The sequence below is a fragment of the Pseudorca crassidens genome, chromosome 1 (assembly GCF_039906515.1).
Source record: "Pseudorca crassidens isolate mPseCra1 chromosome 1, mPseCra1.hap1, whole genome shotgun sequence".
Taxonomy (NCBI): domain Eukaryota; kingdom Metazoa; phylum Chordata; class Mammalia; order Artiodactyla; family Delphinidae; genus Pseudorca; species Pseudorca crassidens.
The window spans coordinates 195,601,381-195,627,514 of record NC_090296.1 but is presented as its reverse complement, the minus strand read 5'-3'; the positions used below and the strand labels follow the sequence as shown (position 1 = coordinate 195,627,514).

Sequence of the window (26,134 nt, the reverse complement as noted above, 5' to 3'; positions counted from 1 at the left end):
TATAACCTGACCACAAAGGAGTGGTGAAGATATGGAGCAGCTGAGACTCGTAGGATTGCAAATGCTGTGCCACCCGGGGAAGCAGCTTGGCAGTTTATTATAAAGTTAAGTATACACTTAGCACATGACCCAGCAATCCCACTCCTGGGTATTTTCCCTAGGAAAACTTGTACACTGATGTTAGAAGCTCTATTCATAAGTTCCCAAAATTGGAAGCAACCCATTGTCCTTCAACAGGTGAAAGTGTAAGGAAGCTGTAGTACATCCGTGAAATGGAATGCTGCTCAGTGATGAGAAGGGACAGGCTGCTGGTCAAGCAACAACTTGGATGAATCCCAAAGGCCTTATGCTAAATGAGAGAAGCCAATCTCAAAAGGTTGTATACTGTTCGGGTCCACGTACCTTACATTTTCAAAAAGACAGACTGTATGCTGGGTAACAAATCAGTAGTTGCCCAGGGCTAAAGGGAAAGTGTGACCATGAAGGGATAGACGGCACCAGGGGGTGTCGGGGATAACGGGACTGCTCCGCGTCCTGTTTGTGGTGGTGGTCACATGAGTCTACATGTGTTAAAGTTCATAGAACTGTACACCAAAAGAAAAAACAGTAAATTTTTCTACATGATAATTTGATATGTGTACGTATGTATATATATAGAGAGAAATTTTTTCCTCCTCTACAAAGAAAACTGGCCCAAATGACATCACTGGTAAATTCTTCTAAATAGTCAAGGAGATAATAATCAGAATTTTAGACAGTGCTTCCAAAGACTAGTGTAAGAGAGAAGATTCCCCAACTCTTTAAATGAGGCTAATCTTGATACCAAACCAGATAAGTATAAGAAAGGAAAGTTACAGACTTGCTCAGAGCACAGACACAGAAATCCCAAACAAGATATTAGCGATACAGTATACATGCATGTACGTGTATGAAATGCAAGGTCAGAGTAACATTTAAAACAATTTAGGGACTTCCCTGGTGGTCCAGTGGTTAAGACTTCACCTTCCAATGCAGGGGGTGCAGGTTCCATCCCTGGTCAGGGAGCTAAGATCCTACATGGCTTGTGGCCAAAAAACCAAAAAATATAAAACAGAAGCAATACTGTAACAAACTCAATAAAGACTTTAAAAATGGTCCACATCAAAAAAATATCTTTACAAATATAAAAATTTAAAAATACCACTTTAACCCAGACTTAAGGAGAACACTCGAAATTCACTTCAACAGACACGGAAAAAAAGTGTTTATTAAAACTCAGTACCTGTGAATGGATATAATAAAAACTAATGAATTAGGTACTTCCTTGATCGAAGGAAGTATGTCTATGTAAAATCTATCACAGACATCATGCTTAATGACAGAATGATGAGAACATTTCCTTGGTGATTAGGACATTTACCGCTCTCCTCAGCCTTCTTCTGGAGGTGCTGCCAGCACAGTAAGACAGAACAGACACAGAAAGATCGCAGTTAAGAAGGAACGAACACCTCTCACTATCTACAGAGAATACAACTGTGCATATAAAAAAGAACCTACAGATAAATTATTAGTACCAGTAAGAGAATTTGACAAATTTGCTGACTACAAATGATATACTGAATTTAAAGTCATCCTTATACGTCAGCAAGAGTTAAAAAATGAAAATAGATGTGGAAGAGCACACGGACAAATTACAAGCCCTTATCAGAGGCATTAGCAAGCACCTCAGCGCATGGAGCAGTGTATCATGTCCATGGGTCAGAAGACTCCATCTTCTTTTACCTACACTCCAGACTTTATTTGGATCTCACGGGTTTTCCCACTCATGTCCTCCTGTCCCAGGGTCCAGTCCAGGGCACACATTGCATTTGGTTTGGTCTCCTTAGTCTCCTCCAGTCTGTGACGGTTTCCCATCTTCCCTTGTTTCTCGTGACCTGACGGTTTGAGGAACTGGTCAGGTACCTGCAGAACATCCTTCAGTTTGGGTTTGTCTTGATATTTTTCCATAATTAGACTGAGGGTGTGGGATTTTTCAGAGAATAACGTAGTAAAGTCTTTTTTTATTCGAGTATAGTTGATTTACAATGTTGTGTTACTTTTGGGTGTGCAGCAAAGTGAATCAGTTATACATCTACATATGGCCATTCTTTTTTTTTTTTTTAATTCTTTTCCCATATAGGCCATTATGGAGTATTGAGTAGAGTCTCCCAGTCCCCTGTGCTACACAGCAGGTCCTTATTAGTTATCTATTTTACATTTAGTAGTGTGTCTGTGTCCCGGAATCACTGTGATTTTTAACCTGGCGTCTGAGGAGCCTGGCCAGCAGGCTCATGGGCAGAGGGAGGGAGGGAGGGAGGGATCCGCAGACATGAAGCCAGAGAGGCAGTGAGATGCCAGAGCACTGAGAGGTCTTAGAAGCTACTGGACACACTCGTACTCTTGTTAAAATGAGGAGACATTAGAAGAATTTGAATGGAGACGTGGTGTGGTTTGATTTTCATTTCACAAGGAGCACTCTGGCTGCTGTATTGAGAATAAACCCTAGAGGTCAGGGGTAGGGACACAAAGACCGGCACAGAGTTATTACAATACTCCAGGGCAGTGACTTGAACCAGGACAGTAGAAGTAAAGGTGGTGAGGGGTACCAAATTCTGGTTATACTTCGAAAGTAGAGTCACTAGGGTTTATTGATGGATTATATCAGGATTGTGAGAGGAAGAGGGGTTTAAGATGATCCCATGGATTCTTCCATTTTACAGTTAGGTTTGGAGGGAGCTGATTATGACACATTTATTACTCGTAATCTTGTTGGAACCAGTCCCACTTGTATCTGTTTTTGAGTCTGATTCTGTCTTTTGTCCTGTCCATTTCCCTCTGTCATCCAGAAGTGTGATGAGTAGGGCCAACGACACACCTAGTGGCACTAGCTTTCTTCTGTTGTCATCACTCTCTAAACCACCACTTTTTAAATAAACTTATTCAACCATTTTTTAATCCATCCATGTCTTCAAAAATAAATATCATATGAGATCATGCCTCCTAGTAATACTTTAAAAAATGGATATGAGGCCAGTTTATATGACTTTTTTTCTTTGAACCCATTCCGAATGCTAGTGGTCAATGTTTTCTTTTTCTTCTTAAGTGCAGACAACATAGTACCTTTATAATCTATTCTAGAAAACATTCTCAGGATGGAAGTTAAATATCTCTGATCTGTAGTTTACAAAAGAAAGTCAAAGGTAGACTATGCAAATTGAATGACTTTGTCCATATCTCCTAATCTCCACTGTTACTCACAGATCATAACCAGTGATCAGGTCAGTGATTTATCTTCAAAGTCTTCTATATTTTCTGAAGATAATTTTGTATGAGCCAGGAGACCAAGAGTTCCCGTACAGTGACGTATCTATCATGAGTTTGATTCTCTTTTGCTTCTTGAACTTCATACTTTCTGGAAGAGAAGATCAAAACTAATTCTTTTAGTTCCTGGCTGCCTGTGGGATTTGAATCCAGACTCTGCAACATGACAGACCAGGGCCGGTACGGCCCAGCTCCACCACGTCTTCCCAGGCTTGGAGTGGTACCACGCCCTGTGTCCAGCCCGTTCCTCTAAGCTTCCGTATCCTGTCCCCTCTCCTGGGCGTCCTTCTGTCCTGTCTGTCTCCTCCTCTGTGAAACATTGTCTGACCCCCGCAGACACAGTAAGTGTCAGCAAAGCTGCGTCTGTCTGTCACTCTCCCACATCGTGCTGTGACTGACTGACCACTCTGTTCCACCAAACACTCCTGAGGCCACACACTGTATCATATTGACCTCTGTCTGTGACCATTAACGCCTAGTACGTATTAGATGCTTAAGAAATCTCCTGCAAGTGAGTGAATGAGTTAAGACGTAAGACGTTTTCCTTCTTTTATTTTTAATCTTCATCAGTTATACCATCAGTTTCAAGAAAATGTTTTTCCCTTCCTTGCTTTCCTTAACATTTTGAGAGCTTTAGTTCTTCTCCATTTTTTATCTTCCTGACACTATTTGGACCTTATGTTGTCTAAACTCCTGTATTCATCCTTGGTTATGTGACATTCTTTCTGCTCTTTGTAAATTTACTTTTGAAATCTGAGCAACCTGGAAGCTCCATCTGGGTGGCACTTTGCTTTCTTCCTTTTCTTAAACTTTTCTTATATAAAATATGAATAGAGGTTAAGGAGTATTCTTGGCTGGCCCATGTATAAGGCATCTAGGAAGTAGTAAAATAAGATAATCACTTAATCCTTTATCAACTGTTTTAAAAAGAACTATAGAGACTTCTGGTAAGATGGAATAGATATACTTTTCCCTGTTTCTTCTGCTAAGTACAGCCAAAACCTGTGGATACTACATGTAAACAAGAAGACTCTGGAAGGTAGGTGGAGGGAAGAAGGCAGGCTCGTTGCCTCAGGTCCTGAGGAACAACCCAGCAGTGAGTCCCCTGGGCTTTCTCTCAGCCATGTGTCCCTCGTGGATCAGAACCTCAACACGTGGTAAGCAGGCGGCTTGTGGACACTACCTGCTCTAGTCCAGCCACGGGAAGACGGCAGCCCCACTGCCCACCCTCACCAGCAGAGGCTAGTGGGGAGCCCAGCCTTCCACACTCGCTGAAAGGAACCTCCCCCCATGGTGATGTCAGAGACCAAGTAGAGAGCTGGGACTTGGGTCCCCACTCAGCAGCAGTAACCGTGGAAACTACGCGGGAGCCTGGCCTTCCATCCCACCGCCCGCAGTGGTGACCCGCTCGTGCTAGGAAGCCTGGTGGAGACTGAAGGCGTTCACCCCCGCCCGCAGGGCCAGCGGAAGCCACGTGGAGCGGAGCGCGGTGATGAGGCGCCTCGCCCTTCACAGCCTGAGCGGGATCAGGAGAGCCTGGCCGGGGCCTGGACCCCACCCGCTCAGCCGTAAAGAGCAGCGCCTCTCCCCAGGTGCAGAACAGAGGCTGAGGGAGGAGCCCGCACCTCCCCCGCCACGGCCCAGGATGGGAGCGTGCCCGCCTCCCCACGGGAGATCCTGGGTCTCCGTCTCCCTATAGAATAGCTGAATATCTAGGTGTCATTCAAAACTCATTTGTCACACTGAGAACCAGGAAAGTTTCAACTGAAGTAGAAAAGACAATCAACAGACACCAGCACTGAGGTGACAAAGATGCTAGAATTATCTGACGTGGGCAGTCACGTGATAAAAGTGCTTCAACTCCCAATTGTGAGCATGCTTCAAGCTAAAAGATACAGTCTTCACAAAGAAACAAAGTACGAGGGAGCACCAGGCGGAAAGTTTAGAACTGAAAAATACAATAACTGAAACTCAGAACCTCAGCACGCAGACTCTGTAGCCGCATGGAAGGATGGGAGGAGAATCAGCGAGGTTGCAGCTGGAACAGGAGAGTCGTCCAGCGTGAACGACAGAAGGAGACAGACTGCAAAAAGAACAGAGCCTAAGCGACTTCTTTGGATCTGCTGTGCCTGTCATCAGAATTCTTTGGATCTGCTGTGCCTGTCATCAGAATTCCAGAGAAGTACGAGGAAGGGCCTGAAAAAGTATTCAGAGAATTAATGGCTGAAATTTTCCAAAATGTGGCAAAAGACACGCACCCACACCCCAAACAGGATAAATCCAAAGAAACCCAGGCCAAGATGCATCGTAGGCTAACTCCAGAAAACTAAAGCCAAAGAAAGAATCCTGAAGGTAGAGAGAGGAGACGCCTTTACCTTTAGGGGAAAACAGTTTAAGTGACAGACTGCTCATAGGAAACCATGGAGCCAGCCAGAAACAGGGCACCTCAGCTGCTGAAGAGAAGAATTGTCGGCCTGGAGCTCTGTATCCTGAAAAGAGATCCTTCAAGGATGCAGAAGAAATCAGGACACTTTCAAATGAAGAAACACGAAGAGGGTTTGTCCCCAGCACACCTACGCTAAATGAATGGCTAAAAGCAGCTCTCTGAACAGAAAGGAAGTGATAGAAAAGAAATCCTGGGACATCAGGAAGGAAGAAAGCGCAAAGGCAAGAGTGAACGTATGACTACATGCAGTAGAATATCCTCTTCTGGATTTTCCAATTACGTGTGATGACAAAGCAAACAACATGAGTGTGGGTAGGAAAAATTAATGAGACAGAGTACATATCAATACTTTCTCATTTGTATTGTGTACAAGCTACCTCAAGTTCTGTTTGACCAAATCTCATGGTAAATTTGATACTCAAGTCATAGGGTATTGAGAATTACACGTTAATTCCTACCTGAACATAACTATTTTCATTTGAGCCATTATTGTTCAACATGCATTGTTTAGAGAACGTATGTTAAAGAGACACTGAAAACTACTTAAAACTCCTCTGAAGAAAAAACCCTCAATTTGGAGATACATTCCTTTCATAAATAAACTGTATTTCTAAACCAACATAAAGGGCTAATTTCTAGGCTTTACCTTAGCTAATTAAATAAGTAAATAAAGGTTTATGTGTGTCACACCATGTTCAAAACAATCTTGCCTGACCAAGTAGAACAAACCAATAAACATAAAACCGTTCTTTTGACAAATAGTTTTGACCAAAGTGAAGAATCGGTATCAGCCACTGAAAACCTCCAGTCTGGATAACTCTGGCCTTCCACCACGTAAAGATACCCTTTCCCACTGCTGGAGTTCAGAATTTCATCTGTGAAAAGGGGCGCAGCAGGTTTGCAACACTGCCCAGCAGTGCAAGGCCACCAAGACTTTGTGCTGGAATATTGGTTCAGAATAATAAATTAATTTAACTTCATGACGTTCCAGGTTAGTAACGGTTACTGGTTTATTCAGTTGGCTACCATTGTGGCCCTTAATCATGCCTTCAGATGAAAGTTCATGTAATGAGACCTCGGGTCCAGAGCACTTCTACCCTTGAACTGTTTTATGGCTCCTCAAGGCGGTCCTTGTGGCTGAATTTGAAAAATTATCTGTCGAATTGGACCTGGTTGACCAAACCAGCCTGATCCTGGAGCAGAAGCAGAACACGTGAGTTACGGCCAGTGGAGCTCGCTCCCAGAGGCAGACAGTCCCCCTGCCTGGTCACCGTTTCTCTCAGGATCCCAGCTCCACTGCTGGTCTGTGTTCTTTCCTTTTTTGGTGCATCCTGTTAATAAACTGCTACCCAGTGTGACACAACAAACAACAGAAACAAGGAAGGAAAGCCACAGGAGCCACACCATCTACGCCAATCAGCTACTTTAAAGACTTTTAAGAAAAAGGGGGAGCAGTAAAGAAGAAAGCAGTCAGTGCCATTTAGCTGTGCCAGAGACCAGCACATGAAACTGATACACAGCTGCAGCAGAGTGCAAATCAAGGGTCTAAATATACTGGAAAATATATGCTATCGAGATGTTAATCATGCAGTAAGCGCCTTTAAGAATCTCTTCTTATCTGGGAGTGAAATCGCAAGTTCTTAGATTATAGAGACACAACAGTGTCTTCGTAGATACTAAATTAACTAGGACATGTTCACTTCTAAAAACGAAATTTCTAGGTTCTTTAAGCCCTGTTGTTTTAAAATACTATAAACTTGACATTTTTTTGTAGGGAAGATAGTGTAACCTGGCAGTGTTCCAACATGTTGTACTTATCTGACAAGAGTTTCTTGTGGTTCAGACAAAAATTCTCCTGCTTGTGTCAGTTAAACGTTCTTAAATGTATACACTCTTAACTTTTGGGACACCTGTTTTATAGGCCCCTCATTTTTTTAGCTTTTAAAAAGTATATGAAACTAATCCAATAGTATAAAATATTGTTTAATGGATTGGCTATTTCTTAATGCTTTAAAATGGCTGAGTTTAAAAAGTGATCCCAAGTAATAGCGACTTAACCATTTTTCTAGTTGAAGTTTTTTAAACTCTGTAGAAATGTACGTGTTTACAAAAATGCCAAGTCAGTGAAAACTTCTCTAAAATAAAAACATCTGAAATTCTGATCTTGTAGTCCATAGCAATAAGGCTTTCTTGAATACAAGTTGTAATAAAATAAGTAATCTGTGCAAACAGTGCATCAATCACTATATAACGCATTATCGAGCCAAATTATCCTCATGTCTCAAGATTCAGCCTGACCTACTCTTTGGAAACTTTTCAACCAAGGATGGTGTGTGATGTGGACAAAGCCGCCCCGCGGCTCCGTGTCGTCACTGTACTCTGTGCCTCTCGAGCGCCTCTTTTGCGTCTGTAAAATGAAAAGACTGGGCCAGACGACCACGGAGGTACTTTTCAGCTCTGCTTATAAGGGGATCCCACTCCATTTGCGCTAATATGCAACCGTAGTATTTAAGTGCCTCTAAATACCTAAGTGTTAAGAGACAGCCCTGGCGGAGGAGCCTGGGCTGTGCCCACAGTGTGAGCCTCAGCCGTGCCCTCTGCCCTCCTGCAAATCCCAGCCAAACACAGGAGCTGCCTGGAGAGCAGTGTGTGCAGCTCCTTTGTCATCAGCTCTACTGCGCGTGTTCCAAGTACTGCTTTCCAAGTTACTTAGGTTCTTTCTTGTCTTCCCCACCCCCTTCAGTGTGTGATGTCATTCATTTATAATACAGTTAGGTTCCTTTGTTGATGTTTGTATTTCATTTTTTATTCTGTCTGCTGAGTGATTTATTTTGGGGGGGTGGAGCGGGGAACAGGGACATTGTCGTGGCTGTAAAGGTGTACTGTGCAGAAAGATACACTCAAACAAGTGTCACACTTCCCCCCCCCCAGTCCCTGTTTTCCCCCTAGTTAATAAAAATGCTACTCACAGAGGTATGCATTATTTTGAGACTATTTTATATGTAAAGTGTACCCTGGAATTGAACAAAGAAGTTTGTTGAGGATGATGAGACCCAGATTGCTCACTGTCAGAAAGAAGTTACAAACAAGCGGAAGAAAGGAGGCTAGAATAAACGCTGTGGTGTCCGATTGGAATCAGAGGTACCAGAGTGAACTCATGGTTCTTTATGTCTATAAAGATAAATACAAAATTATACATGGGTATATGCAGGTGTTAGGGTACGTATATGTATCTCCCAGCTCTGTCTGCTGAGGAGGCATGGAAGCAGTGAGAGCCAGTAGCAGTGAGTGTATCTAGTGTGCAGACCTGGGATTCACATACCATCTCCTGCAGAATGACTGTACCCAGGCTCCTTGCATGAATGATTCTAGAACTGAGGGGGGGGGAAATGAGATAAGCCTGGAACATAAGTAAGAAAGTGCTAAAAAGTTTATGAAGGCATATCAAAGGACACAAGAGCTACCTTGAAGGAGCTCCCCAGGGCCAAATCTGGAACAGTTTTGGCAGCAAAATAATGATGATAGTATTGGATTATAATCTATAAAATAAAATACCCATTCATCCATATTGATATAAATACTTAATACATGGGGGAGAAGGGAAAGCTCCTCCTTACAGTGTAATTCCAGTTGTAAATTAAGAAGTAATTAGGGGAATGGAAAATCGCCATTCGGCAAACACCTTGGTAATAATTGTTCCAGGCAAGAACCATCAATGAACGCTAAAATTAGTGGGTACAAGTAAAATGAGAAAAGCGTGTATCTGCATAACCGCAAAGTATTTCCCCACCAGACAATTATAAAGAAAGGCATAATAACTAGTATAAAGAAACGTGACAGCATCTTAACCAGGTGATCAAGGTTACTGTCACCAGTAGTAGCACACGCTGACACCACACACCACTGGTGAGAGGCACTAACAAAGGCACATCGCTTCAGAGACAGTTTTGCTCAAAATGTATTTCCTCAATCCAATCATTAGAAAACGTCAGAGAAATCAGATTAAGGGCATCTTACAAAATAAGTGGGATCACTTTTTAAACTCAGCAATTTTGAAGTACTCTTCAAAATTGTCAGTGTCAGTGTCATAAAAAACAAAGACTTGTCGGAGACTGACTGGATTGTCAAATTTTGGAGGAGACGAGGAGACATGACAACTGAATGCACTGTGGGATCCAGAATTGATTTCTGAACCAGAAAAGAAAAGGACGTTAAGGGGGGAGACTGGCGAAAGTCAAATAAGATCTGTACGTGAGTTATAGTATGGCATTAATGTTATTATAATGGTGGTCGTAATAGTATGGTGATTATGTGAGAAACTGGTTGAAAGGTATACAGGAACTCAGTGCTATTTTTCTTTTCTATAAGCCTAAAATTATTTTAAATCAAAAAGGTTTTTTTTTTTTACAAAATAAAAAATATTTTAATATGCCTATACATATCATATTCTAACTGTAGAAAATCAAAAGCAAGGTAAAATTTTGAAAAAAAATCAGAGGAGAAAAATACTTTATATACAGAAGAACAAGAATTAAAAATTACAGCCAACTTCTCGTCAGAAACCAAACCAACAAGAAGAAAATGAATGAAATATTTTTTTTAACATCTTTATTGGAGTATAATTGCTTTACAGTGGTGTGTTGGTTTCTGCTTTATAACAAAGTGAATCAGTTATACATATGTTCCCATATCTCTTCCCTCTTGCGTCTCCCTCCCTCCCACCCTCCCTATCCCACCCCTCTAGGTGGTCACAAAGCACCGAGCTGATCTCCCTGTGCTATGCAGCTGCTTCCCATTAGCTATCTACCTTACGTTTGTTAGTGTGTACATGTCCATGCCTCTCTCTCGCTTTGTCACAGCTTACCCTTCCCCCTCCCCATATCCTCAAGTCTATTCTCTAGTAGGTCTGTGTCTTTATTCCTGTCTTACCCCAAGGTTCTTCATGACATTTTTTTTTCTTAAATTCCGCATACATGTGTTAGCATACGGTATTTGTCTTTTTCTTTCTGACTTACTTCACTCTGTATGACAGACTCTAGGTCTATCCACCTCATTACAAATAGCTCAGTTTCGTTTCTTTTTATGGCTGAGTAATATTCCATTGTATATATGTGCCACATCTTCTTTATCCATTCATCCGATGATGGGCACTTAGGTTGTTTCCATCTCCGGGCTATTGTAAATAGAGCTGCAATGAACATTTTGGTACATGACTCTTGTTGAATTTTGGTTTTCTCAGGGTATATGCCCAGTAGTGGGATTGCTGGGTCATATGGTAGTTCTATTTGTGGTTTTTTAAGGAACCTCCATACTGTTCTCCGTAGTGGCTGTACCAATTCCCATTCCCACCAGCAGTGCAAGAGTGTTCCCTTTTCTCCACACTCTCTCCAGCAGTTATTGTTTCTAGATTTTTTGGTGATGGCCATTCTGACTGGTGTGAGATGATATCTCATTGTAGTTTTGATTTGCATTTCTTTAATGATTAATGATGTTGAGCACTCTTTCATGTGTTTGTTGGCAGTCTGTATATCTTCTTTGGAGAAATGTCTATTTAGGTCTTCTGCCCATTTTTGGATTGGGTTGTTTGTTTTTTTGTTATTGAGCTGTATGAGCTGCTTATAAATTTTGGAGATTAATCTTTTGTCAGTTGCTTCATTTGCAAATATTTTCTCCCATTCTGAGGGTTGTCTTTTGGTCTTGTTTATGGTTTCCTTTGCTGTGCAAAAGCTTTGAAGTTTCATTAGGTCCCATTTGTTTATTTTTGTTTTTCTTTCCATTTCTCTAGGAGGTGGGTCAAAAAGGATCTTGCTGTGACTTATGTCATAGAGTGTTCTGCCTATGTTTTCCTCTAAGAGTTTGATAGTTTCTGACCTTACATTTAGGTCTTTAATCCATCAAAAAGGTTTTTTTTAATCCTGGTCAAAATGAAGCAAAACCCCCTTTTCTTTGAGTTTCATTAGTATATCTGAAAAAAAAAAGTTGGAGTTTTCAAAAAGATTTTTCTCAATAAACAATAATAGAACAAAAGGAGGAACACTGAAACATAGTAATAATTCAGCTTACAGAGTGCATGTGCTGTCGAATCTCTGGCCAGATCTCTGGCCTTCATCCCTGCCTTAGCCTGTCTGATAGAATGTCTGATGTCCCGTCCCTGAAGGCCTCGGGCACGGCCGTCACTGTCCTCCCGGTCTGCTCCAGGTTGCCGGCAGCCTTATCCCAGAGCTGGTCTCCATACCTGGAACTTTGGGGGCAAGGATGAGTCAGGCTCATTCTGCCTTTCATCCGGGCTTTTGTATTCGGGTCTAGTTTGGGTTTGGAGAGATATGCATCTTTTCTGAAAAACACTGGAGGGCTGGGAAGGCTGGCACAATCATGAACATTCACCTGTAAAGCCAACTTCCACACATCAGCACAGAGAAGTAACACCGGGTGGATGCACCTGTACAGGCCTGCTGCTGACTGCTTTCCCAAACATCATTTTCTTTAATTTTTATAACAACTCTGTGAGATAGCGTATTAGCTCCATTTTACAAGTAAGGAAACTGAGCCTCAGAAAGGTTAAGTATCTTGTTAAGATGAAACATTAAATATGGAAAGCCAAGATTTAAATCCAAATCTATTTGACTGAAAAGTATGCTATTTTCTTTTTCTTATAGACCAACAGAAAAATATATATATATACGTTGAATATAACATCATTATGTGACATACATGTATAGAGGAACAGGATGTAATTTCATCATAGGATACATCCATAGAGATCTCTTCTGTGGTGCTTCTGTCAGCACTGAACTCTTCTCTGTTTCATGCTCCCCTTTCTAATTGACTTAATGACCTCCAAATCTTAATTTTATTTTAAATTTCTGTCTTTATGTTTCCTTCATATATCTGTTTGTATTTCATTTTTATATTTTAAATATAAAAGCCTTCATTCCCTTCTTCTCATAGGCAAGTTACATTGAGTTGGCCAGAGCGTTCGGTTTTTTCCATAAGATTGCTCTAGTAGTGCATAGTTGTCTTTAACTTCATTCGAAACAATTTTGTTAGATTGTATTGTGACAGCTGTCATATCAGTATGCATTTTTAAAAAAACTTATCAAAATTGGTGAAGTTTTGTGTAGCCATTTTAATATTGAAGATGGAAGAAAAAAGCAACATTTTCTGCGTATTATGCTTTATTATATGCAACTGAAATGCAAAAACAGATTTGTATGGTGTACGGAGAAGGTGCTGTGAGTGACCGAACGCGTCAGAAGTGGTTTGCAGAGTTTCATGCTGGAGATTTCTCGCTGGACGGTGCTCCAGGGTAGCCCGGTTGAAATTGATAGCGATCAAATGGAAACAGTAATTGAGAACAGTCAGCGTTACACCACGCAGGAGATAGCCGACATACTCAAAATATCCAAATGAAGCGCTGAAGATCATTTGCGTCAGCTTGGTTATGTGAATTGCTCTGATGTTTGGATTCCACGTTAAGTTAAGCGGAAAAAAAACCTTCTTGACCATATTTCTGCATGTGATTCTCTACTGAAACATGATGAAAACGTTACGTTTTTAAAACAAATTGTGACGGGCAATGGAAAGTGGATTCTGTACAACAGTGTGGAATGGAAGAGATCATGGGGCAAGCGAAATGAACCACCACCAACCACACCGAAGACCGGTCTTCATCCAAAGAAGGTGATGTGTGTATGGTGGGATTGGAAGGGAGTCCTCTATTTTGAGCTCCTTCCAGAAAACCAAATGATTAATTCCAACAAGTACTGCTCCCAATTAGACCAACTGAAAGCAGCACTCGACAAAAAGTGTCCAGAATTAGTCAACAGAAGACGCACAATCTTCCATGTGGGTAACGCAAGACCGCATGTTTCTTTGATGACCAGGCAAAAACTGTTCCAGCTTGGCTGGGAGGTTCTGATTCGTCCACCAGATTCACCAGACATTGCACCTTCAGGTTTCCATTTATTTCGGTCTTCACAAAATTCTCTTAATGGAAAAAATTTCAATTCCCCGGAAGACCGTAAAAGGCACCTGGAGCAGTTCTTTGCTCAAGAGAAAGTTCTGGGAAGATGGAATTATGAAGTTGTCTGAAAAATGGCAGAAGGTAGTGGAACAAAAAGGTGACTATGTTGTTCAACAAAGTTCTTGGTGAAAATGAAAAGTGTGTCTTTTATTTTTACTTAAAATCTGAAGGAACCTTTTGGCCCACCCTCTAGACTATAAACATTCCCATGGCCTCCAGCAAGGCCAGGACCTAGTAATTGCTAGATGATTCTTGGTTTTCAGGCCTACGGTATCTGATATCGAACCCTACATCACAATCTTCTTCTTGGCTAGCCAGCAAATAGGTGTTACCCTCTTTCTTCTCCTTGCTCTAAGACTATTTAACCACTTGATTGGTTTTCTGTTGCTGCCATAACAAATTACCAGAACACTCAATGGCTTAAACAACACAAATGTATGGCTTTACAGCACTGTTGGCTGTAAGCCCATGACAGACCTCACTGGGCTAAAATCTGAGTGTTGACAGAGCTGCGTATTTTTCTGGAGATCCTAGGAGAGGATCAATTTCCTCACTCATTTGGAGATTGGTGGAATCAGTTCCTTTTGGTTGTAGGACCAAGGACCCCACAGGACAGTTCCATCAGCAAAGAACTCCTCACTGTACCCTTTTTAGTCACACCTTCCTCCTACTGCAAACCCTGGCGGCCACGGCCTCTTCTCCGTCACTGTGGTTTTGGTTTTTTGAGAAGGTCATATAGATGAAATCACAGCATAACACATTTTGTGTCTGGCTTCCTGCATGCTGCATGCCTTTGAGATCCATTCATCCTGTTGCAAGGATAAATACTGTACCCTTCGTTGGAGAGTAGTGTTCCATTGTATGGACGCACCACAGTTTATCCGTTCACCCACTGAAGGACATTTGGCTGTTCCCCGTTTGTGGGGATCATTAATAAAGCTGTAAACACTGGTGTATGTGTGGGGTTTTGTGAACAGTTTTCATTTCTCTAAGGCTAACTTGTAGTGGTATTGTTGAATAAAATGTTAAGTGTACGTTTAATGTTTTAAGAAAATGTCAAAGTGCCAGTAATGCAGGAAGATCGAGTTTCTGCACATCCTCACCACTGCTTGGTTTTACCGGTTATTTTTTACTTCAGCCATTGTAATAAGTGTGTCTTTATCATGTGTCGCTCTCCTGTGCATTCCCTTGATGGCTAGTGAAGTTGAACATTTTTCATGTGTTTGTTTGCCATCTGGATATCCCCTTCAGCGAAGTGTCTGTTCGTGTCTTTTGTGCATTTATATAAACAGGGTTTTAGTTGTAAGTTTTGAGTGATCCTTTTAGTTGTAGCAAATATTTTCTCCCAGCCTATAGCTTTTCATTCTCTTATCCTAGCCTTTCACAGAGCAAAACTCTTAGATCCATTGAGGTCCTCTAACAGTTTTTCCTTTTATGGATCATGCTTTGGTGTCATGTCCAAGAACTCTTTGCTTACCCCAAGATTACTGGAATTTTCTCCTTTGTGTCCTTCACTTTTTTATCAGCTCTATGATCCATTTTCAGTTAATTTTTTATAAGAGACAAGGTTGAGGTGAGGTTCATTTTTTTGGATATGGTTGTCCATTTGTTCTGATATTGTTTGTTGAAAAGACTGTCCTTTCTCTGTTGAATTGCATTTGCACTTGTGTCAAAACTTAATGTCCATATTGTGAGGCTCTGTCTCTGGACTCTGTTCTGGCGGTCTGTGGGTCTGTCCCTTTGCCAGTACCACATCATGTGACTACTATGACTTTATCCTAAGTCTTAAAATTAGGCAATGACATTCCTCCACCTTTAATTTTCTTTTTAAAAATTGTTTTGACTATTATAGTTTCTTTGCCTTTCCATGTGAATTTTAACATAATCTTATATATATAAAAAAATCCTGCTGATATTTTTATTTAAATTGTGTTAAATCTGTAGATGAATTTTGAGAGAACTAACATCTTTATTATGTTGAGGAGTCCCTATCTTTATTTTTTCCAGCTTTATTGAGATGTATTTGCTATGTAACATTGTTTAAGATGTACAATATGACTTGATATATGTTTTTATTATGGAATGATTGCCATAATAAGGTTAGTTAACACATCCATTACCTCACATAGTTACAACTGTGTGTATGGCGGGAACAGTTAAGATCTATTCTCTTATTAGTACTTTCGAACTGTAATACAGTATTGTTAACTACATTCGTCATGCCATTCATTAGGTCCCCAGAACTTACTCATAACTGGGAGTTTGTACCCTTTGACCACCATCTCCCATTTTCCCCAGCCCTGGGCAGCCGCCAATCTGCATTCTGTTTCTGTGAGTTATGTTTTTAAGATTCTGCCTATAAATGAGATCACGCAGTATTTGTCTCCCTTTGACTTATTTCACTCAGCATAATGCCCTCAAGTTTCATCCATGTTGCTGCATAGGGCAGGATTTGCTTCTTTTTTGCTGCTGAATACTATTTCATTGTGTGTGTGTATGTGTATACATACCACATTTTCTTTATTCATCTCTTGATGTACACTTTGTTTGCATGTCTTGGCTATTGTAAATAATGCTTCAGTGAACATGGGAGTACGGATATTTCTTGAGACAGTAATTTCTTTTCCTTCAGATATATACCTAGAAGTAGGATTCCTGGATCACGTGGTAGTTCTGTTTTTCATTTTCTTGAGGAACCTCCATACTGTTTTTCATAGGGGCTGCACCAGTTTACATGCCCAACAGTACACAAGGGTTCCCTTTTCTCCACACCCTCTCCAGCATTTATTATTTGTAGACTTTCGAATGATGGCCATTCTGACCCGTGTGAGGTGGTACCTCACTGTAGTTTTGATTTGCATTTCCCTGATGGTAAGTGATCCTGAACACCTTTTCATGTACCTCTTGGCCATCTGTAGATCTGCTTTGAAAAAACTTTCTATTCAGGTCCTTTGCCCATTTTTAAATCATTATTTATTTTTTTACTGTCAAGTGGTATAAGTTCCTCGTATATTTTGAATATTAGCCCCTTTTCAGATGTACTGTTTGCAGATATTTTCTCCCACCCCATAGGTTGCCTTTTCACTTTGTTGATCATTTATTTTGCTATGCAGAAGCTTTTTTAGTTTGATGTATTTCTTCCTACTTGTTTATTTTTTATTTTGTTGCTTGTGCTTTGGTGTCATATCTAGAAAATCACTGCCAAGACCAGTGTCAAGGAGTTTCTTCCCTATGTTTTCTTCCAGGATTTTTATGGTTTCATGTCTCACGTTGAAGTCTTTAATCCATTCCTAGTTAGTTTTTGAGAGTGATACAAGATAGGAGTCCAGTTTCACTTTTACATGTGACTGTCCAGTTTTCCCAACACCATTTATTGAAGAGACCATCTCTTGCCCATTGAGTATTCTTGGCTCCCTTGTCAAATATTAGTTGACTGTATACACGTGGGTTTATTTCTGGGCCTTTGATTCTTTTCCATTAGTCTGTGTTTTTAATGCCAGTACCATACTGTTTTTATTACTATAGCTTTGTAATATGGTTTGAAATCAGGAAATGTGAGGCCTCTAGCTTGGTTCTTATTTCTCAAGATTGTTTTGGCTATTCAAGGTCTTTTGTGATTCTGTATAAATTTTAGGATTTTTTTTTTCTATTTCTGTAAAAAATGCCACTGGGATTTTGATAGGGATTGCATTGAATCTACAGATACCTCTGGGTAGTGTGGACATTTTAACAATATTAATTCTTCTAGTTCATGAAGAGAAGATATCTTTCCACTTATTTGTGTCTTCTTCAATTTCTTTCATCAGTGTTTTACAGTTTTTAGTGTACAGATCTTTTACCTCCTTGGTTAAATTTATTCCTAAGTATTTTATTGGTTTTGACACTGTTGTAAACAGATTGTTTTCTTTATTTCTCTTTCAGGCAGTTCACTGTTAGTATATAAAAATGCAACTGATTTTTTGTATGTTGATTTTTTTTCTTGTCCCGCACAGGTATTGTTTGATTTCTTGCATCAGTGTTTTGTAGTTTCAAAATGCAGGTCATTAACATGTTTTGAGAGACTTAAAACCTATGTCTTTCATTTTTGAAGGGAGAAACTATTGTGAATGTTTTGTTATTAAGTAAGTTTCCATTTGTTCATTGCTGTTATATAGCAAGCAATATGATTCATTTTTGTGTGTTGCCCTTGTATCCTGCAGACTTGCTAGTTCTAGAAATTTTTTGTAGATTCCTTGAGATTTCTATGTAGACAGTCTTCTCTTCAAATTGGGACAGTTTTTCTTCCTTTCTAATCTGTATAACTTTTATTTCTTTCTATTAAAAGATGTCAGGAGTGGTGAGAGTGGACATTTTTCTTTTCCCCAATCTTAGAGGGGGAAGTATTTGATCTTTTACTTTTAAATCTAATGTTAACTGTAGCTTTGTTGTAGATGCTCTTTATCAAACTGAGTAAGTTTTCATTTCTAGTTTGCTGAGAGTTTTCATCATGAAGAGATGTGAAATTTTTTCAAATGATTTTTCTGCATCAATTGAGATGATCATGCAGTTTTAGCCTGTTAACACAGTAGAATGCATTACTGGACTTCCCAGTATTGAACCGGCCTTAGATTGATTCCCTAGAAAGCCCCTCTTAGTCATTGTGTTTTCATATATTGCTTAATATGATTTGGTAATTTTTTGTTGAAGATTTTTGTGCCAATGTACATGAGAGATATTGGTCTATAGGTGGTTTTTTTTTTTGCAATATTGTTACATTATTTTGATATCAGGGTAATGTGGACCTCATAAAATTAGTAGGAAAGTCTTCCTTTCTCTTCTATTTTCTTGAAAATGTTATTTAAATTTAGTGTAATTCATTAACTGTCTGGAAAAATTTAAAGTAAAACCATCTGGACCTAGAATTTTATATTGTTTGGGGGGAAGGTTTTAAACTCCAAATTCAATTTTTAAAACAGTTATAGGAATATTCAAGTTAACCATCTCATCTTGGATGACTTGTAGTAGTTTCTGGCTTTTGAGGAAATGGTCCATTTCAAAGTTTTCAAATTCATGTGTGTTAGAGATGTTAACCTTACAGGACTGCTTTAAGGAAAATAGCTCACAATTACATAGCACTTACTATGTGCCTGGTACAGTACTAAGCATATACTATATTGATTTAATCTTCACAACTACCCTAAGAGGTACGGTTACTATCCTCCAAATTTATATTTTGTAAACTGATTATGTACTGCCTCACAGATTTCATAATGGACATACAAAATTTTTCATTTTAGGTGTAAATAATTACAAAAACGATCTAATTTCTAGCACATTAAAAATGACATTTTTAACATCATTCTTATATGTGAAATCCATAGCAATTTAATACCTTCATTTAATACTTTCATTCATTTTTTTAAAATATGAATAAGCTCTTCTTTAAGAGTCAGAAAGGTATATCTTAATGTTTACTCCTTGGACTCATAGTGGTCCCTTATAACCCTTTTAATATCTTCTGGCTTTTCAGTGATATCCCGTTTTCATTCCTGATGTTAGAATTTGTGGCTTCCCTCTTTTTTTGTCAGTCTTACTTAAGGTTTGTCAATTTTATTGATCTTTTCAAAGAACGTTTTATTGTTTTCTTCTGTTATTCTTTTTTGAATTTTATTGATTTCTGATCTTAATACTTCTTCCTTTCTGTTTGCCCTGGGTTTATTTTTCTCCTCTTTTCCCATTTCTAACATGGAAGCATAGAATTTTGATTTGAGTCCTTATTTTATAACATAAGCATTTAATAATGTAAATTACCCTTTAAACAGTGTTTTAGGTACATTCCACAAATTTTGATACATTGTTTTTCATTTTTCTATTTGACCCATGGATTCTTTAGAAGTGTGTTAATTTCCCAAGTGTTTAGAGATTCTCTCCTCTTTCTTCTACTGATACCTAGTTTCTATTCATTATGGTAAGAACATACTTTGTATTATATATATTTTTTAATTTGTTAAGTTTTGTTGTATGATCCTGGATGTGATCTGTCTTCATGAACGTTCTATGTGCATCTGAAAAAGATTAGGTTGAATGTTTTATAAATGTCAATTGGATCTGGTAGTTGTTAATGTTGCCTAGTTCTTTATATCCTTGCTGACTTTATCTGTTTGCTTGTTCTGTCAATTAATGTGAGAGGACTATTGAAGTCTCCAGTTATAATCATGGATTTGCCTCTGCTTTCTGTTCTCTCATTCACCTATTTTGAAGCTCTGTTGCTAGATTCATACAAATTTAAGATTGTTATGTCTTCTTGGTGAATTGACCTCATCATTATAATGTTTCTCTACATCTCTGGTAATTTTCTTAGCTCCAAAGCCTACTTTGATATTAAAATACTCACCCTAGCTTTCTTTTCATTAGTGTTTGTATGGTATATCTTTTTCCATCCTTTTACTTTTAACATACCTGTATCACTACCTTTGAGATAACTTATTTGTAGAGAACTACAGATGGAGCTTGGTTTTTAAAATCTGTTCTGACAATCTCTGTCCCTTAATTGGCTTGCTTAGGCCATTTATATTTAATGTAACTTTTGGTGTTTGGGTTTAGGTTTATGATTGCATATTATTTGTTCACTGTTTTTTCATTCTTCTGTTTCTTCTTTTCCTGTCTTTTTTGGACCATTTGAATATGTTTTAGTATTACATTTTCACTTATTTATTTCATTTTTGACTATCTCTTTGTATAGATTTTTTTTAGTAGTTGCTCTGTTTTTTAAAATTTTTTATTGGAGTATAGTTGCTTTACAATGTTGTGTTAGTTTATGCTGTACAGCAAAGTGAATCACCTATATGTATACATATATCTCCTCTTTTTTGGATTTCCTTCTCATTTAGGTCACCACAGAGCATTGAGTAGAGGTCCCTGTGCTATACAGTAGGTTCTCATGAGTTATCTATTTTATACATAGTACCAGTAGTGTATATATGTCAATCCCAATCTCCCACTTCATCCCAAACCCGCCCCCCCTTTCCCCCTTGGTATCCATACATTTGTTCTCTACGTCTGTGTCTCTATTTCTGCTTTATAAATAAGACCATCTATACCAATTTGTTCAGATTCCATATATGAGTTAATATACGATACTTGTTTTTCTCTTTCTGACTTACTTTGCTCTATAGATTTGAATGTTACATGCTTTTCACAGTCTACTTAGAATCATTATTTTACCAAGTGAAATATAGAAACCTTGCACCCACTGGGTCCCTTTACCCTCCTTCCTTCATGTTGTAGTTGTCACATGTAGTTGTCATTTCTTATGTTCTCCTTCATTCCTGACATTTCAAGTTTCCCTCTAATAGCATTTCCCCTTCTTTATGAAGATATCCTTCTAGCAGTTCTTTTAGATGAGGTCTCCTGTCAACGAACTCTGCTAGGTTTCTTTTATCTAAGAATCTCTTTATTTTACCTCCAGTTCTGAAGTGTATTTTCACTGGATGTGGAATTTAGGGTTGAGAGGCTTTTCTTTCTTTTAGCGCTTTAAAAATGTTCCACTTTCTTACGGAATCCTTAATTTCTGATGATAAATATGCCGTCTTTTGAATCATTCTTCCCTTTATAGTCATGCTACATTTTCTCTCTTTTCAAGATTTTTTTAATTTTAGTTTTCAGAGTTTGACTCATGATCTGGGCCTGGATTTGGGGGGCTTTACCCTATTTGAGATTCGGTTAAACTCTAGAATCTATTAATTTGTGTCTTGTTAAATTTGGGATGTTTTTAGACATTATTTTTTCAAATATTTTTTTCTGTGTCATTCTCTTTCTGGGACTTACGTGGCATGAAAGATACTTTATTATTATCCTACACATCTCAAGATTATTTTTTAATCATTTACTCTCTGTTTTTCAGATTAGATAATTTTTTTTCATTGCTCTATCATCATGTTCACTGATCTTTCCTCTTTCATCTCCATTTTGCTATTGAGCCTATCGAGTGATTTTTTTTTTTTTTTACATTTTTGTCACTGTAATTTTAGTTCTAAATTTCCTTTGATTCTTTTTTATATCTTCTATTTGCTGATGAGAGTTTGCTGAGACTTTCTATCTTTCCACTCTTTTCAGGAGTGTTCAGCCTTACTTCTTGGAACACCTTTCCAGTAGCTGGCTTACAGTCTTTGTCCTATAATTTCAACATCTGTGTCATCTCCGTGTTGCCATTTTTGATCACCTTTTCCCACAGGCGCTGCGATTTTCCTGGTTCTTTGTGCGCTGGGTAATTTTGGATTGTATTCTGGACATTCTGAGTATTGTCTTATGAGACCCTTGTTGTTATTTAAATCCTGTGGAGAATTTTTGTATTTTTGGTTTAGCAGGCAATTCAGTGTATCAGGCTGTAAGTTCCAAGCAGCTTTCTGTGGGTTGTGGTTCCAACATCAGTTCAGTTTTCAAGCCTTTGCAGTGCTTTTCAGATCTGTGCCATGCAGTGGCCAGTCTGGGACATGAGTAGTGATCTTATCCCACACTTCAGTTCTCAGAGTCTGTGGTCAGATCCACATATGAGAAGCTTGGGATGCACCCTGGAGCTCACAGACAGCTTTGTGCAGTCTCTCTCCCACGCCCCTCCCTCTCCACCGTCTCCTCAGTATTTCCAGTTCCTTGGGACTCCCCTGTTCAGTCTTCTGACAAAAACCTGGGACTTTGTTGCCGTACCTGATGCGTACTTCCTGCAACTGTGACTGCGAGAAGAAGGGCCGCGAGAAGACAGGGAGGAGGAACTCAGTGGACATTTGTGCACCGTCTTCAGGCTCTGGTCCTCTGACTGGAGAAGAAGGTCCCTTTCCCTTGGAGTTTTAGGTACCCTTAGGCCCCTTCTGTCCCCATGGCCTCTCCCACCACCGTGGAATGACCTGGGGGCTGGGACACAAGACAAAAGAGGGAAAAATGCATATTTCTCCCTTCTTTGAGCCCCTTCCTGCTCCCTGAGCCTAAAGTAGAGGGCTTTCTTAGCACGCTCTTCGTGCCTCAGTGTTGACGTCCAGCTTTTGGGCCTCCCTGAACCCAGGCTGGGGTGGGAGGGGTCGCTTCCAGCTCAGTGGCCCAGTCTTCCTCCCCTGCCTGCCTTCCTGCTGTGGTTCGCCTTCCAGAGGCTTCACACTGCCCCTGCCTGCATCCCCCCAGGTGCTCTAGCTGCATCCAGTGGGACACACAGGTGGTTCATCTCCATCTTAACCAAAGCTGACCCCAGATGTATATATATATTTTTTACCATTATCTAAGTTAACAGGTATTCATGGAGGTTGTGAATTATATTTACTGTGACATTGATGGGCAGTTATACCAAAAGCATATTAATACATGTGTGGAACCTAAAGGATATTAGAAGGGAAGATGGCACTGTCTGGAAAGGTTCTGAAAAAGTACATAATGAAACAAATGTTTCACCCCTAAATAAAGTTTGAATACTATACTAATACTAATACTAATACTAATACTAATACTATACTATACTATACTATACTATACTAATACTATACTATACTAATACTACACTATACTATACTATACTATACTGTACTATACTATACTATCGGCGTTTGCTTTTTGGATAGTATTCCTATAATAGGAACAGCGGGGTGGGGATAGCAGAGAGCAGGGTCAGGGAAGACTTACAAAATGAGAGACATGTGAACTGATCTTTAAAGAATCAGATTAGTAGAAGTTACTCAGATGAATGGGTAACAGCATTGTGGCAGAGAAAACAGCTTGAGAAGAAGCAGGTATACATGTGCATGGCATATGTGGATGTGTGTCATCAAGGAAGAGACAGAAGCAGGAAAGGAAAATCTGATTCATTTAGCCACTTACTGTGCCTTATTAGCCGTTGCTACAAAGTGTTCCCACAGAAACGTGTGAAATGGTTAGAAACACCCTGGCATGAATTTCAGAAATGCGAGGTTTAGGGTTTAGAACGTGTGTTAAATCAGTCCTGTACTTTGCACTGTTCTATCTTGCCATTGATAGTAAGCTTCTGGATTTTTAATTAAAATCAATTGCATTTGTCATTCTTACTTTTACTTGCTAGGAATTTCATCCTTCGGCAGAATGAACAAGTGCTGTCTATTTTGATCTAAATGTGTGCTATCTGCCTTTGACTTTTTTAAAACTAAGCTTTCAATTTTGAAATAATTACAGATTCACAAATAATTCAGTTTTAGATCTACAAGTAATACAGAGAGCCCTTGTACCTTTTACCCAGTTTCCCCCAGGGGTAGCATCTTGTAAAACTGTGGTGCAGTATCATCACCAGGATATTAACGCTGACATAGGTGAGATACAGAGCATTCCGTCACCACAGGGCTCCCTACCTGCCTTCAGACAACCCACCCTCTCCTCCCCTCCACCCCACCCTTAACCCCTGGTAACCACGAAGCTCTTCTCCATTTTTGTCATTTTGTCATTTCAGTAATGTTATGTAAGTGGAATTGTACAGTATGTAACGTTTTGGATTGGCTTTTTTCACTCTCCGTAATTTCTTGGAGATCCACTGAAGTTGTATGTATCAGTAGTTTGTTCCTTTTTGTTGCTGAGTCGTAGTTTATGACTTATTGCAGCTATATTTTACCCTTTTTAAAAAACTAAAGTCTTGTTACTGAGGAGTTTTTCCTTTATGTATCTGCTTTGGAATTTAGACTAAAAGCCAAAGCCTCAGCAGCATTCTAGTTTTCCTTCCTGAGTTGCATTTAGGTGGGTCAGTCATAATGTGTTGACATTAAGTCTTACAGGAGAGAAAGTCTTATATACAAGTAGATTCAACTACTTTACCCCTCATATATTTCTTAAAACTAGAAGTAAGATCAGAACACATGAGGGAGAACGCTGCTTGAGAAATATTTAGAACAGCCCCTGTTCCAAGACACCCTCGTGCTGATCCCTGGACAGAGCAGTGGGCGGTAGGGGGGCTGCCCCAGGTAGCAGTCTGCAGCAAGAGGAGTGTGCCCACCTTACAGCCCAGCATCAGCACCGTTTCTGTTTTCATTAGTTGACGTGGTTTTAGTCATTGAACCAAAATTCCAGCCCCAGTAATGAGGGAAAGAATGGACACTTCCGGGTTTCGAATTGTGGTGAGTGTGGGACCAGATTCTGACATGCCGCATACTCATCTAAGCAGCCTAGATTTTATTCCAGCAGAAGGAATGAAGAAGTGAATAATTTAATTGAATCGCACACAGTGTTTAAATTAGCTATAATAATAACTGTAAGTAGTAAAATTAATAAGGTCCAAAGTATCACTTTAAACTTTAACATCAGTGTTATCTTCCACCTTAGCAAGTCGTAACTCTGCCTGCTTTGATCTTCATTTGAGGAGAAATAGAGAATGCGCATATGCAATAATAAGTACCTGTATTACTATCATATAATTGCCCACTTGGCACACTGTTTATTTTAGTTTAAGTAGATGCTTTGGAGGAAGAGGAATAAAAGACATTAGAGATTTTCAGACACTTACCAAATACTAGTGTTTATCCTACAGTATTGTTAACACTTGACCAGAGATTTTTAAATTGTCATTTTGCTGATGGCAAAATGAGAATTCTTCGGCAGAAGTTAGTCTCATCGTTATCCACTTTAGACAGTGGTCTTTATGCTGATCTAGAGAGGTCTGTGCATATTTTAACTGTTTCTCACATAATGATCATCTTTAAGTAGTAACATAACAGTTAACGAGTATAGATAATCCGCTGAGTAAATCCACCCGACAATCCGGGACACTTAAGGAAATACATGCTTTAATGTGAGCACGTTTTACTTGATTAGTGCTCTATTTCTCAATTCAATTATCAAACTTAGGGGAAATGTAAATCAAGATTTTTGACTGACATATTCAATGGGATTGATTGGAGTGAAGATAACTACACAGTGTTTTAATATGACTGTAAGTCTTCTGATCATAATTATGATATATACTCTGAAAGCAGTTTTTAACTTATCTTTTGTATGTGCACTATTTAATGAATAAAATGTACCTAAGTATATAAAGCCAACTTCCTGCTTGCCTAAATAATGTGCATATCTACTCTGATCTTATGAGTTCATTACAAACATATATAGGTGGCAGAGACAGATAATAGACACCTAAAATGCTTATTAGTACCTACACTGTTATCATTTATTACTACTTGTCAGTAGTTAGAATAATAAATACAGTGAAAGAAAAAGTGTCGTCCACAGGTGTTTGCTCTGGGCACACTGCAGTTCGGTCCAGCCTGCCTTCTGCTTGTCCGGGACTCCGTCTCGTGAGGGGGCCAAGGTGGGGTAGCAAGTAGGCTTTGGAGCCGTCAGACCTGCACGCAAGT

General features: G+C 39.3%; 1 protein-coding gene across 12 annotated transcripts in view; it reads left to right on the top strand.

The window, feature by feature from the left end:
- Positions 1 to 26,134, top strand: part of ZEB1 (zinc finger E-box binding homeobox 1) — a 192,700-nt gene that overhangs the window by 122,075 nt on the left and 44,491 nt on the right. The window lies entirely within an intron of this gene.